We start from the raw sequence: 15,016 nt of genomic DNA on the forward strand, positions 1-15,016 counted from the left end.
TTCTTTTGCCGTTTGTCTTTCGTTGCTTCGTTCGATTTGATTCTTTTTGCCAACCGGAGTTCTTAAGTTGAACTTTCTGGTTAGATCTTTTATTCGAGTTTTACTGTGCATTAGTTGAGTACTTATTGTATGCTTGTTTGTTTGTGATAGAGTACCCGGAGTGCGCCGCTTGCTACTTCGAATCGCTAGGTTTTGCGGATCATCAGCAAGGCAAGTAACACTTTGATCATACTTCAAATTACCCAATTTTATTGCATTAGATCAATCCTCACACATTGCATGATTAGGATCTAATTAAATTGTGGGCTTGGGAAGTAGTTGAGGTAGTACCTATTACCTGTTATTATCAAACCTTTGGGAGTTACTTCTACGTTTGCTTATTGTGCCATGCTATGCTAGTAGACGTGGATTGGGTGAGTGTATCCATGACAGATGTGAGATTGCTAAATTAGTGGTTTATCTAAGGTGGCAACTTAAATACACATCTGGGTGGATTGAGGCACCTGGGTATTCCAGTGATTGCCTGTTTTTCTTTTGGACCGCCACCCAGGCTCAAAGGGATCATGAGATTATTCATGCTAGAAACTTTCGTGTGCAGCCACAAGCTACTATGGGCTCTAGCATAGTTGATTAAGTTGTGCGAACTCTTACAGTGGTAGACTAGCAGATGTAGGGGAAAGTAGGTGTAACGGTCTACCTGATCGTAAGGTGCTAGCGCTTCTGAAAGACTATGTCTCGGTCATCCGTTTCTCAAACACCATGTAGTGCAAGAAATCAAACGGAGGCGATCGAGTCTTGTGGAGAAAAGTGCGCAAACCTCTGCAGAGTGTATAAACTAATCATGGTTAGCCGTGTCCCCGGTTATGGACATCTTGAGTATCTAGTACATGGATTATCATGTGAATCTCATCATGTTACTCTAAAATTAATTTTGTTGGGTTTTGTTTAATGATGATGCTTAATTGGGATTGAGAATGCCGTCAACCATTCTCAATGTTTAACAAGTACCCTGATAGTTAAATAAAATTTATTCCTTTGCAGTAGGGAAAAATTGGCTTTACGCAAAACGGTAACCATAGAGCTTTCCACCAGCCAAATATGCATATAGAATAGCATATTTCATTCCATTACTCTCTATGTGTTACTTTGCCAGCATATTCCATGTGCTGACCCGTTTCGGGCTGCAACGTTAATGTTGCAGACTTTTCAGACGACGATTAAGGTGCTTGCCGTTGGAGTTGATGGACTCACTTATCTTCCAAGCCTTCCGCTGTTATCATTATTAGATGGCCTTAAGCCATATTTATTGTAATAAGTTCTCTTTTGAGACACTCGATGTAATAAGTGTGTGATTGCTACTCTGTTATAAATCCTTCGAGTACTGTGTGGTGTCAGCATTACTGATCCAGGGATGACACCTGAGCACAGAGATTGGACCGTTTGAGGTCTGGTCGCTACATTCGCTGGGGAGTATATGGGCCTTATTGGGCCTTAGGGGAAAGAGAGAGGGGAGGATGTGCGCCCCCCAAGGCCTAGTCCAAATTGGACTAGGGGGAGGGGCGGCGCCCCCTCCTTCCTTCTCTTCTCTTTTCCCTTTCCTTCTCTCCTACTCCTACTACATGGAAGGGGGGAATCCTACTCCCGGTGGGAGTAGGACTCCCTAGGGCGCGCCATAGTAGTGGGCCGGCCCTCCCACTCCTCCACTCCTTTATATACGGGGGAGGGGGGCACCCCATGGACGCACAAGTTGATCAGTTGATCTTTTAGTCGTGTGCGGTGCCCCCCTCCACCATAATCCACCTCGGTCATTTTGTAGCGGTGCTTGGGCGAAGCCCTGCGTCGGTAGCATCATCATCACCGTCATCACATCGTCGTGCTGACGAAACTCTCCCTCGAAGCTCTGCTGGATCGAAGTTTGTGGGATGTCACCGAGCTGAACATGTGCTAAACTCGGAGGTGCCGTACGTTCGGTATTTGGATCGGTCGGATCGTGAAGACGTACGACTACATCAACCACATTCTCATAACGCTTCTGCTTACGGTCTACGAGGGTATGTGGACGAAACTCTCCCCTCTTGTTACTATGCATCACCATAATCTTGCGTGTGCGTAGGAATTTTTTTGAAATTACCGCGTTCTCCAACAGTGGTATCAGAGCCAGGTTTATGCGTAGATGTTACATGCACGAGTAGAACACAAAGGAGTTGTGGGCGTGGGTATATACATATTGCTTGTCGTCACTAGTTGATTCTTGATTCAGTGGCATTGTTGGATGAAGCGGCCCAGACCGACATTACGCGTACGCTAACGTGAGACTGGTTCTACCGACGTGCTTCGCACACATGTGGCTAGTGGGTGTCTGTTTCTCCAGCTTTAGTTGAATCAGATTCAATGAATATGGTTCTTTCTGAAGATCAAAAAGCAATCACTATACCGCGTTGTGGTTTTTGATGCGTAGGTAAGAACGGTTCTTGCTCAGCCCATAACAGCCACGTAAAACTTGCAACAACAAAGTAGAGGATGTCTAACTTATTTTTGCAGGGCATGTTGTGATGTGATATGGTCAAGACATGATGAGATATAAATTGTTGTATGATATGATCATGTTTTGTTAAAGTTATCGGCAACTGGCAGAAGCCTTATGATTGTCTCTTTATTGCATAAGATGCAAGTGCCATGTAATTGCTTTACTTTATCGCTATGCGATAGCAATAGTCGGCGAGAAGACCATGTGACGACACATTGATAGAGATCAAGATGATGGAGATCATGCCGGTGACAATAGAGATCATGACGGTACTTTGGAGATGGAGATCAAAGGCGCAAGATGATCATGGCCATATCATATTATCATGTAACATATTTTGATTGCATGTGATGTTTATCCTTTATGCATCTTATTTTGCTTAGTTCGGCGGTAGCATTATAAGATGATCTCTCACTAAATTTCAAGGTATAAGTGTTCTCCCTGAGTATGCACCGTTCTGACAGTTTGTCGTGCCAAGACACCACGTGATGATCGGGTGTGATAAGCTCTACGTTCACATACAACGGGTGCAAGCCAGTTTTGGACACGCGGAATACTCGGGTTAAACTTGACGAGCCTAGCATATGCAGATATGGCCTCGGAACACTGGAGACCGAAAGGTCAAGCATGAATCATATAGTAAATATGATCAACATAGTGATGTTCACCATTGAAAACTACTCCATCTCACGTGATGATCGGACATGGTTTAGTTGATTTGGATCACGTGATCATTTAGATGACTAGAGGGATGTCTATCTAAGTGGGAGTTCTTAAGTAATATGATTAATTGAACTTTAATTTATCATGAACTTAGTCCTGATAGTATTTGCATATCTATGTTGTAGATTAATAGCTTGCAATGTAGCTCCCCGTTTTTTTTGATATGTTCCTAGAGAAAAACTATGTTGAAAGACTATAGTAGCAATGATGCGGACTAGGTCCGTGATCTGAGGATTATCCTCATTGCTGCACAGAAGAATTATGTCCTTGATGCACCGGTAGGTGACAGACCTATTGCAGGAGAAGATACAGACGTTATGAACGTTTGGTAAAGCTCGGTATGATGACTACTTGATAGTTTAGTGCACCATGCTTTTTGGCTTAGAACCGGGACTTCAAAAATGTTTTGAACGCCACAGAGCATATAAGATGTTCCAAGAGTTGAAATTGGTATTTCATACTCATGCCCATGTCAAGAGGTATAAGACCTCTGACAGTACTTTGCCTACAAAATGGATAATAGCTCAACTAGTGAGCATGTGCTCAGATTGTCTGGGTACTGCAATTGCTTGAATCAAGTGGGAATTAATCTTCCAGATAAGATAGTAATTGACAAAGTTCTCTAGTCACTATCACCAAGTTACTAGAACTTAGTGATGAACTATAATATGCAAGGGATAGCGAAAGTAATTCCCAAGCTCTTCGCGATGCTGAAATCGGCGAAGGTAGAAATCAAGAAATAGCATCAAGTGTTGATGGTTAATAAGACCACTAGTTTGAAGAAAAAGGGCAAAGGGAGAGAAAGAGGAACTTCAAGAAGAACGGCAAGCAAGTTGCTGCTCAAGTGAAGAAGCCCAAGTCTGGACCTAAGCCTGAAACTGAGTGCTTCTACTGCAAAGGAAATGGTCACTGGAAGTGGAACTACCCTAGATACTTGGCGTATAAGAAGGATGGCAAAGTGAACAAAGGTATATTTGATATACATGTTATTGATGTGTACTTTACTAGTGTTTATAGAAAACCCCTCGGTATTTGATACTAGTTCAGTTGCTAAGATTAGTAACTCGAAATGGGAGTTGCAGAATGAACAGAGACTAGTTAAGGGTGAAGTGACAATGTGTGTTGGAAGTGGTTCCAAGATTATATAATCATCATCACACACTCCCTATACTTTCGGGATTAGTGTTGAACCTAAATAAATGTTATTTGGTGTTTGTGTTAAGCATGAATATGATTTGATCATGTTTATTGCGATACGGTTATTCATTTAAAGTCAGAGAATAATTGTTGTTCTGTTTACATGAATAAAATCTTCAATGGTCATACACCCACGGTGAATGGTTTATTGAATCTCAATCGTAGTGATACACATAATCATAATATTGAAGCCAAAAGATGCAAAGTTAAGAATGATAGTGCAACTTATTTGTGGCACTGCCGTTTAGGTCATATTGGTGTAAAGCACATGAAGAAAATCCATGCTGATGGGCTTTTAGAATCACATGATTATGAATCAGTTGATGCTTGCGAACCATGCCTCATGGGCAAGATGACTAAGACTCTGTTCTCCGGAACAATAGAGCGAGCAACAGACTTGTTGGAAATAATTCATACTGATGTATGCAGTCCGATGAGTGTTGAGGCTCGCGGCAGGTATCGTTATTTTCTGGCCTTCACAGATGATTTGAGAAGATATGGGTATATCTTCTTGATAAAACATAAATCTGAAACATTTGAAAAGTTCAAATAATTTCAGAGTGAAGTGGAAAATCATCGTAACAAGAAAATAAAGTTTCTACGATTTGATCGTGGAGGAGAATATTTGAGTTACGAGTTTGGTCTTCATTTGAAACAATGCGGAATAGTTATGGTGCAATCTATGATGTTTCTTACCGATTTACCACTATCATTTTGGGGTTATGCATTAGAGACAGCTGCATTCATGTTAAATAGGGCACCATCTAAATCCGTTGAGACGACACTATATGAACTGTGGTTTGGCAAGAAACCAAAGTTGTCGTTTCTTAAAGTTTGGGGTTGCGATGCTTATGTAAAAAAATTATCCTGATAAGCTCAAACCCAAATTGGAGAAATGTGTCTTCATAGGATACCCAAAGGAGCCAGTTGGGTACACCTTCTATCACAGATCCAAAGGCAAGTCATTCATTGCTAAGAGTGGATCCTTTCTAGAGAAGAAGTTTCTCTCAAAAGAAGTGAGTGGGAGGAATGTAGAACTTGATGAGGTAATTGTACCTTCTCCCGAATTGGAAATTAGTTCATCACAAAAATCAGTTCTAGTGATTTCTACGCCAATTAGTGAGGAAGCTAATGATGATGATCATGAAACTTCAGATCAAGTTACTACCGAACCTCGTAGGACAACCAGATTATGGTCCGCAGCAGAGTGGTACGGTAATCCTTTCTGGAAGTCATGTTACTAGACCATGATGAACCTATGAACTATGAGGAAGCGATGATGAGCCCAGATTCCGCGAAATGGCTTAAGGCCATGAAATGTGAGATAGGATCCATGTATAAAGAACAAAGTATGGACTTTGATTGACTTTCCCAATGATTGGCAAGCCATAGAAAATAAATGGATCTTCAATAGGAAGACGGACACTGATAGTAGTGTTACTATCTACAAAGCTCGAATTGTCGCAAAAATGTTTTTAACAAGTTCAAGGTGTTGACTACGATGAGATTTTCTCACTCGTATTGATGCTTAAAAGTCTGTCTGAATCATGTTAGCAGTTGCCGCATTTTATGAAATCTGGCAAATGGATGTCAAAACTACATTCCTTAATGGATTTCTTAAAGAAGAGTTGTATATGATGCAACCATAAGGTTTTGTCGATCCTAAAGGTGCTAACAAAGTGAGCAAGCTCCAGCGATCCATCTATGGACTGGTGCAAGCATCTCGGAGTTGGAATATATGTTTTGATAAAGTGATCAAAGCATATGGTTTTATACAGACTTGCAGTGAAGCCTATATTTACAAGAAAGTGAGTGGGAGCACTACATCATTTCTGATAAGTATATGTGAATGACATATTGTTGATCGGAAATAATGTAGAATTTTCTGGAAAGCATAAAGGAGTATTTGAAAGGAGTTTTTTCAAAGAAAGACCTCGATGAAGCTGCTTACACATTGAGCATCGAGATCTATAGAGATAGATCAAGATGTTTGATAAGCTTTTTTTCAGTGAGTACATACCTTGACAAGATTTTGAAGTAGTTCAAAATGGAACAGTCAAAGAAGGAGTTCTTGCCTGTGTTGCAAGGTGTGAAGTTGAGTAAAGACTCAAAACCCGACCACAACAGAAAATAGAAAGAGAATGAAAATTCATTCCCTATGCCTCAGTCATAGGTTCTATAAAGTATGCTATGCTGTTTACCAGTCCTATTGTATACCTTAGCATGATTCTAGCAAGGGAGTACAATAGTGATATAGGAGTAGATCACTGGACAACGGTCAAAATTATCCTTAGAGGACTAAGGAAATATTTCTCGGTTATGGAGGTGATAACAGAGTTCGTCGTAAAGAGTTACGTCAATGCAAGCTTTTTACATCGATCTAGATGACTCTAAGTCTCAATCTAGATACATATTGAAAGTGGGAGCAATTAGCTAGAGTAGCTCCGTGCAGAGCATTGTAGATATAGAAATTTGCGAAATACATACGGATCTGAATGTTGCAGACCCGTAGACTAAACTTCTCTCACAAGCAAAACATGATCACACTTTGGGTGTTAATCACATAGCGATGTGAACTAGATTATTGACTCTAGTAAACCCTTTGGTTATTAGTCACATGGAGATGTCAACTAATTACATAAGGATGTGAACTAGATTATTGACTCTAGTGCAAGTGGGAGACTGAAGGAAATATGCCCTAGAGGCAATAATAAAGTTATTATTTATTTCCTTATATCATGATAAATGTTTATTATTCATGCTAGAATTATATTAACTGGAAACTTAATACATGTGTGAATACATAGACAAACAGAGTGTCACTAGTATGCCTCTACTTGAGTAGCTCGTTGAATCAAAGATGGTTAAGTTTCCTAGCCATAGGCATGAGCTGTCATTTGATTAACAGAATCACATCATTAGAGAATGATGTGATTGACTTGACCCATTCTGTTAGCTTAGCACGATGATAGTTTAGTTTGTTGCTACTTCTTTCTTCATGACTTATACATGTTCCTCTAACCATGAGATTATGCAACTCCCGAATACCGGAGGAACACTTTGTGTGCTACCAAACATCACAACGTAACTGGGTGATTATAAAGGTGCTCTACAGGTGTCTCCGATGGTACTTGTTGAGTTGGCATAGATCGAGATTAGGATTTGTCACTACGATCATCGGGGAGGTATCTCTGGGCCCTCTCAGAAATGCACATCACTATAAGCCTTGCAAGCAATGTGACTAATGAGTTAGTTACGGGATGATACATTACGAAATGAGTAAAGAGACTTGCCGGTAACGAGATTGAACTAGGTATTGAGATACCGACGATCGAATCTCGGGCAAGTAACATACCGATGACAAAGGGAACAACGTATACCATTATGCGGTTTGACCGATAAAGATCTTCGTAGAATATGTAGGAGCCAATATGAGCATCCAGGTTCCGCTATTGGTTATTGACCGAAGATGAGTCTCGGTCATGTCTACATAGTTCTCGAACCCATATGGTCCGCACGCTTAACGTTCGGTGACGATCGGTATTATGAGTTTATGTGTTTTGATGTACTTGTAAGTGCATCTAGTGCCACCCCTAGTTGGTTTTGGAGTATTGACGACAAACCTAGTTGAGGGACTAATGTGTTTGTGAGAATTACAGGATAACACAGGTAGAAGTCCCTCATTGATTCGGTTTTACTACCAGAGATGACCCCTAAAAATGTATGAAGACATTGAAGCCAAAGGTGGTATATGAAGATATTCACATTGAAGACTATGACAAAAGAAGACACGTTATGAAGCCTATGGAGCTCAAAGACTTTGTAGTTCTTTTTCTTTTGTGTTGAGTCATAGGAACCACCGTACTGTTAAGTGGGGTCCAGGAGAACCAGTCAGAATGACTGAAGTGATGCCCAAACTAAAAACCTATGTCTTCGAGTGAAGACAATGAGAGCGAATCTTCTCCAGAGCTGGACAAGTCAGCTTTGCTTGTAGCCCAAGTAAAGTTGCCATGCGAGTTTGAAATCTGACCGTTGAGACACGTGTCAGTTCCTTAGTGACCCAGGGTCATTTCGGACAAATCAGGTCGGGTTGCCAAGTGGCTATAAATAGCCCACCCCCTACAACCACAAACGGTTGGCTGCTCAGATTTTAGTGCACAGCTTTTGTCGTTTGAGAGCAACCCACCTCGAATCCTTTGAGAGAAAATTCCTAGTGAGGAGAAAATCCCTAACCACCCAAAGCCAGAGAACATTGGGCATCACTTAAGTCTTCTTGTCTGTGTGATCTGAAGATTTATTACACTTGAGGACTGTGAATCCTCCAGACGGTTAGGCGTCGCGTTCAGAGCGTCCAAGAGACATTGTGGATTGCCAGTGAACGAAGTTTGTGAAGGTTTGGGAGTCTACCTTGAAGACTTACCAGAGTGATTGGGCGAGGACTAAGTGACCTTAGCTCAAGGAGAATACGGTGAGGACTTGGTGTCCTGAGCTGCGTGTTCAGGACTGGGTGTCCGGGACTGTGTGTCCTAAGGTTTAAATACCTAGCCGCTCCAACCAGACGTACAGTTGTCACAGCAACTGGAACTGGGCCAACACATCATTGTCTTCAACGAGTCACTGGTTTCATCTTCACTTCCTTATTCTTACTGTTACTCATTGTGAAGCCATTGCATGCTTGCTCTATCTTTTGTCTTCACAACATGAATGTATGATCTGTTGGCTTCATAACTTCTTCCTACCTGATCCTTATTACACTGCAGCTGTTTGTCTTTGTGCTTTCACTCTATTGAATACTTGACCATGGCTTGCCTAGTGTAATCTAACTTCCGCTGCATAGTAATAGGCAAAATCTTCACTGTTTGTCTTCATAACTCCCACGTTTTGAAGACTTTCATAAAAATCGCCTATTCACCCCCTCTAGTCGATATAATGCACTTTCAATTGGTATCAGAGCAAGGTGCTCCCTTGTTCTGTGTGATTCGGTTTAACCACATGGAGTTTTAGCTATGTCGACTGCAGGGATAATCAAAGTCTCCGCTACGTGCCCCGTCTTCGATGGAACTGAATATCCCTACTGGAAGAATAAGATGCGCATGCATCCTGAAGCCATTGACGTCGACCTATGGTATGTCGTCGAGAACGGCGTTCCCAAGGCTGGAGAAGGTGTCACTGCTGTTGATGTCAAGAAGTTCACTCAACTGGACTCTACTGCCAAAAATATCATCTGTGGTCATTTGACAAAAGGACAGTATGGCCGTGTGAGTGCCTTGAAGACATCCAAGCTGGTCTGGGACTGGCTCTCCAAGGTCAATGAAGGCGTCTCAACCCAGAGAGATCAGAGAATCAGCGTTCTTCGCAACCTCTTCAACCGCTTCAAGCGAAATGACAATGAGAATGTCTAGCACACATTTGTCCGGCTCACTGACATCACAAATGAGCTTCAAGCCCTCGGCGCCACTGAGATCACCAAACATGAAATCGTCAAGACGCTGCTGAGATCACTTGATAGTTCGTTTGACATCCTAGCCCTGATGATTCAAGAACGTCCTGATTTCAAGACACTCGATCCGTCTGACATACTTGAGAGGCTCAACACACATGAGTTTCAGCTTTCTGAGAAAAGAGATATCTACGGTCCAAACTATGGGCGAACTCGTGCCTTGAAGGAAAAAGCTGTTTCCTCATCTGAAGAAGAATCTGACAGCAGTTCTGATGATCCTGAAGACATTGGAAGGGAACTTGCAATGCTAGTGAAGAAGTTCCAAAAATTCACCAAGAAGAAAGGCTTCAGAAAATCTTCACGATCAAGCTCAAGGAATGATGAAGCTTCTGCTCATGACTACAAGAAGAAAACATGTCACAAGTGCAAGAAAACTGGACACTTCATCTCTGAGTGTCCACAGTGGGACAATGAGAACAGAAGGAAGAAGAAGAGCAAGGAATATGATTCTGACGACAAGAAGAAGAAGAAATACTCAAAGTCTTCTTCCAAGTCTTCCTCAAAGTCTTCATCACACAAGAAGAGCTCATCTGGCAAGGCACGTGCGTTTGTTGGCAAGGAAATGGATTCAAAGGAGGAGTCTGCTTCTGAGGAGGCAGAGGTGGAATCTGAGGAGGAGTCTGATTCTGGCATTGCGGGTCTGGCTACAGCATACGTCGCCAAGTCCATCTTCAACACTGAAGACAATGACTTCATCACCGACACTGATGCAAATGACAAGAACGACTCCACTCCTACGTACTGCTTCATGGCACGCGGTGCCAAGGTAAACACACGCACTACTCGCTATCAAACATCTAGTGACGATGACTCTGACTGTAATTCAAAACCCAGCTACAAAACACTTGCTAAAATTGCAACTGAACAACAGAAAGCTATGGAACATATTCAAAAACTGTTAGACAGAAGCGATGATCTGTTGGGTGCTGAAATGACTTGATCTGAATCCTTAATTGAAGACATAAAAAATCTTCACGTTAAGTATTAGGAACTTGAGGATCGTCTTGATACTCTCTCAACAACTCATGAAAAGCTTTCCTATGATTATCTTCAAAGGAAGCAAGAACTTGAGAAATTGAGAGCGGCTCATGAAGATCTTCAAAAGGAAAATGAGTCACTTCACGCCGAACAAATCAGTTCCGCTCAGGAAGGATTTGAACCACCATGACTTAAATGTATTGAGCGTGATAATGCTACTTCTGTGGCTGAATGTTCCACTGCTACTGCTGTTGCAATATCTTCAACTGTTGATGTGGTAACTAACCCCTCTGCTGAGGATACCACTGCTATTGCTGATGAGAATGCTAGGTTGAAGACATTGCTTGAAACAGGGATGTACAAAAGTCTTAAGGAACATCAGACATTATGTGATGTCCTCAAGAAGCAGATTCTGAACCGAAACCCTAGGAAAGTGGGTGTTGGGTTTGTAAGGAAAATAAATGCAGATGGCTCTTACTAGAAACCTGAGCAGTACCCCAAAACCACATGGGTTGCTGCAAAGGAACCCTCAGCAGATCCATCCAATTTATCTGGCTTCACATGTGCTAACCCCATTACTATTGATGAATCCTTTGATGCAAACTATAAACTGTTTAAGAATCAGAATGGTGAAGTGTTTGCCAGGTACATTGGTACTAACTGCAGGAATGGACCGCCTATGAAGAAGATCTGGGTTCCGAAAAAGTGTCTGGAAGATCTTCCTGTGAATGTCTTCATGACACCTCACTTGAAGAAGACAAACCTCAGACCAAAGGCTTCATACGGTCCAAAGGCTTCATACAAACAGAGGACTCTCCTGAGTCACACTAACGCAAATGTTTTGCAGGGAAACCATACTCAGGCATACGAATATGAGAGCGGTTCTTCGAACCGTCATGTTCATATGACCAAAAATTAGTCTGCTTATTCCTATGAGTATTATTGTCCACCTGCTAGACTGTTTGCTAAGGCTTCAAAGCCAAAATTCTCAGATGCTGCACTTAGACTTATAGCTTCTAAGCCACCCTTGAAGATGTGGGTGGTTAAGAAAGCTTAACTCTCTTTTGCAGGGAAAGGTCTCCAGCACAAAAACAAAATCTTCTGATGCTATTGCTGGGGACCTTAAAAATCTTGTGGGGCGCAAGATAAAATGCCCAAATGACATCATTATGTACTTCGTTCCTGAATCGCATGCTACTCTCCCTATTAGTCCTAATCTGGATCTAAGTTTTCGTAACCCACTGGTTCATCAAATGTTTTTGCTTCACAATTCTCTTCGTGAAGCCTATCCCCCTAACTACACAGTAGGGTACGACACCAGCGACTTCAAAGTCTTCAGAATGGATTATTGACAGTGGGTGTACAAATCACATGACCGACAAAAGAAGCCTTCTTATGGACTCAACCTTACGTCCATCCGACAAGAGCCACATCACATTTGCTGACACTGGTAAAAGTAAGGTATTGGGTCTAGGTAGAGTTGCAATCTCAAAGGACCAACACATGGATAAAGTCATGCTTGTTGAATCCCTTGGCTTCAACTTAATGTCTGTCTCAATGCTTTGCGATTTGAACATGATCGTAATGTTTGGAAAATATCGTTGCCTAGTACTAATGGAATCTGACAAGTCTCTAGTGTTTGAAGGGTATCGGAAAGATGATTTGTATGTGGTAGATTTCTCGGCAGGGCCACAACTTGCAGTATGTCTTCTTGCAAAAGCTTCAGAATGCTGGCTTTGGCATCGGAGGCTTGGGCATGCTGGCATGAGGAATCTCCACACCCTTGCGAAGAAGAAGCATGTCATAGGCATCGAGGGCGTCAAGTTCAAGAAAGATCACTTATGCGGTGCCTGTGAAGCAGGGAAGATGACAAGGGAAAAACATCCTTCGAAGACAATCATGACTACTACTCAACCCTTCGAACTGCTCCACATGGATCTTTTCGGTCCCACTCACTACTCAACTTTTACTACTACTGCTTGCCTCTATGGCTTCGTCATTGTTGATGACTACTCTAGATATACTTGGGTGCACATAATCCTTTACAAGACTGAAGTGCAGGATGTCTTCAGACGATTCGCCAATCGAGCTATGAACAATTTTGGCGCCAAGATAAAGCACATCAGAAGTGACAATGGCACTGAATTCAAGAACACTGGGCTTGATACATATCTTGATACCTTGGGCATCACACATGAATTCTCAGCTCCGTACACGCCACAGCAGAATGGCGTCGTCGAACGCAAGAACAGAACACTCATTGAGATGGCCAGAACAATGCTAGATGAATACAAGACTCCAAGAAAATTCTGGACTGAAGCCATTGACACTGCATGCCATACAATCAATCGTGTCTATCTTCACAAGCTTCTGAACAAGACATCTTATGAACTCCTAACTGGCAAGAAGCCAAATGTTAGTTACTTCAGAGTATTTGGCGCAAGGTGCTGGATCAAGGACCCACACCACACCTCAAAGTTTGCACCAAAAGCACATGAGGGCTTTATGCTTGGATATGGAAAGGATTCACACTCCTACAGAGTCTTCAACCTCTTTCATTACAAAGTTGTTGAAATAGTGGATGTGCGGTTCGATGAGACAAATGGTTCACAAAGAGAGCAACTGCCTAATGTGCTAGATGAAGTTCCAGCTAGTGAATCAATTAAGCTTATGGGAATTGGAGAGATTATACCTTCTGAAGCTCATCCTGAAGAAGAACTTATCATCTCAGCACCTGATCAACATGAAGACAATGCTCAGCCTGAAGACATTCCTCCCAACAACAACACAGATCAGCAAGAGCAAAGTCTTCGCCCTGTACATCCTCGTGTTGCCAATGAAGTGCAGATTGACAGAATAATTGACAGCATCAATGCACCTGGTCCACTCACTCGTTCAAAGGCAACTCAGCTAGCAAATTTCTGTGGGCACTTCGCATTCGTATCAATATCAGAACCCAAGAAAGTTGAAGAAGCCTTCATGGAACCTGAATGGATTCAAGCTATGCAAGAAGAGCTTCAACAGTTTGAACTGAATAATGTATGGGAACTGGTTAAGCGTCCTGATCCACGGAAGCACAACATAATAGGCACCAAATGGATATACCGCAACAAGCAAGATGAGCATGGTCAAGTTGTCAGAAACAAAGCTCGTCTCGTTGCTCAAGGATATACTCAAGTGGAGGGCATTGACTTCGATGAAACATTTGCTCCTGTGGCTAGGCTTGAAGCCATACGCATACTGCTGGCCTATGCAAATCATCATAACATACTTCTATATCAAATGGATGTGAAAAGTGCCTTTCTCAATGGCAAGATTGAAGAAGAAGTGTATGTTGCACAACCACCTGGCTTTGAAAATCCAAAACATCCTGACATGGTATACAAGCTCAACAAGGCACTGTATGGCCTCAAACAAGTCCCTAGGGCCTGGTATGACACACTCAAATACTTCCTGAAGAGCAAAGGATTCATACCTGGTTCCCTGGATCCCACTCTCTTCACGAAGACATATGATGGTGAACTGTTTGTGTGCCAAATATATGTGGATGACATTATCTTCGGCTGCACCAATCAGAAGTACAGTGAAGAGTTTGGATATATGATGCAAGAGCAATATCAGATGTCCATGATGGGGGAGCTGAAGTTCTTCCTTGGTCTTCAAATACGACAACAACGCAATGGCATCTTCATATCTCAAGAGAAGTATCTCAAAGATTGCCTGAAGAAGTTCGGTATGCAAGGCTGCAAAGGCTTCACAACACCAATGCCAGCCAAACATCATCCAGGTCCTGACGACAATGGTAAAGAGTTCGATCAAAAGGTATACCGCTCCATGATTGGGTCTTTGCTTTATTTATGTGCATCTAGGCCAGATATTATGCTTAGTGTTTGCATGTGTGTTCGATTTCAAGCGGCACCAAAGGAGTCGCATCATTTAGCTGTGAAGCGAATTCTTCGATATTTGGCTCACACCCCAACTCTAGGATTATGGTATCCAAAGGGCTCAGAGTTTGATTTGGTTGGATTTTCGGATGCTGATTATGCTGGTGACAAGGTTGATCGCAAGTCTACATCAGGCACATGTCACTT

The sequence above is a fragment of the Triticum urartu genome, chromosome 5A (genome assembly GCF_056163025.1).
Source record: "Triticum urartu cultivar PI428250 chromosome 5A, HENAU_Tu73, whole genome shotgun sequence".
NCBI classification, from domain to species: domain Eukaryota; kingdom Viridiplantae; phylum Streptophyta; class Magnoliopsida; order Poales; family Poaceae; genus Triticum; species Triticum urartu.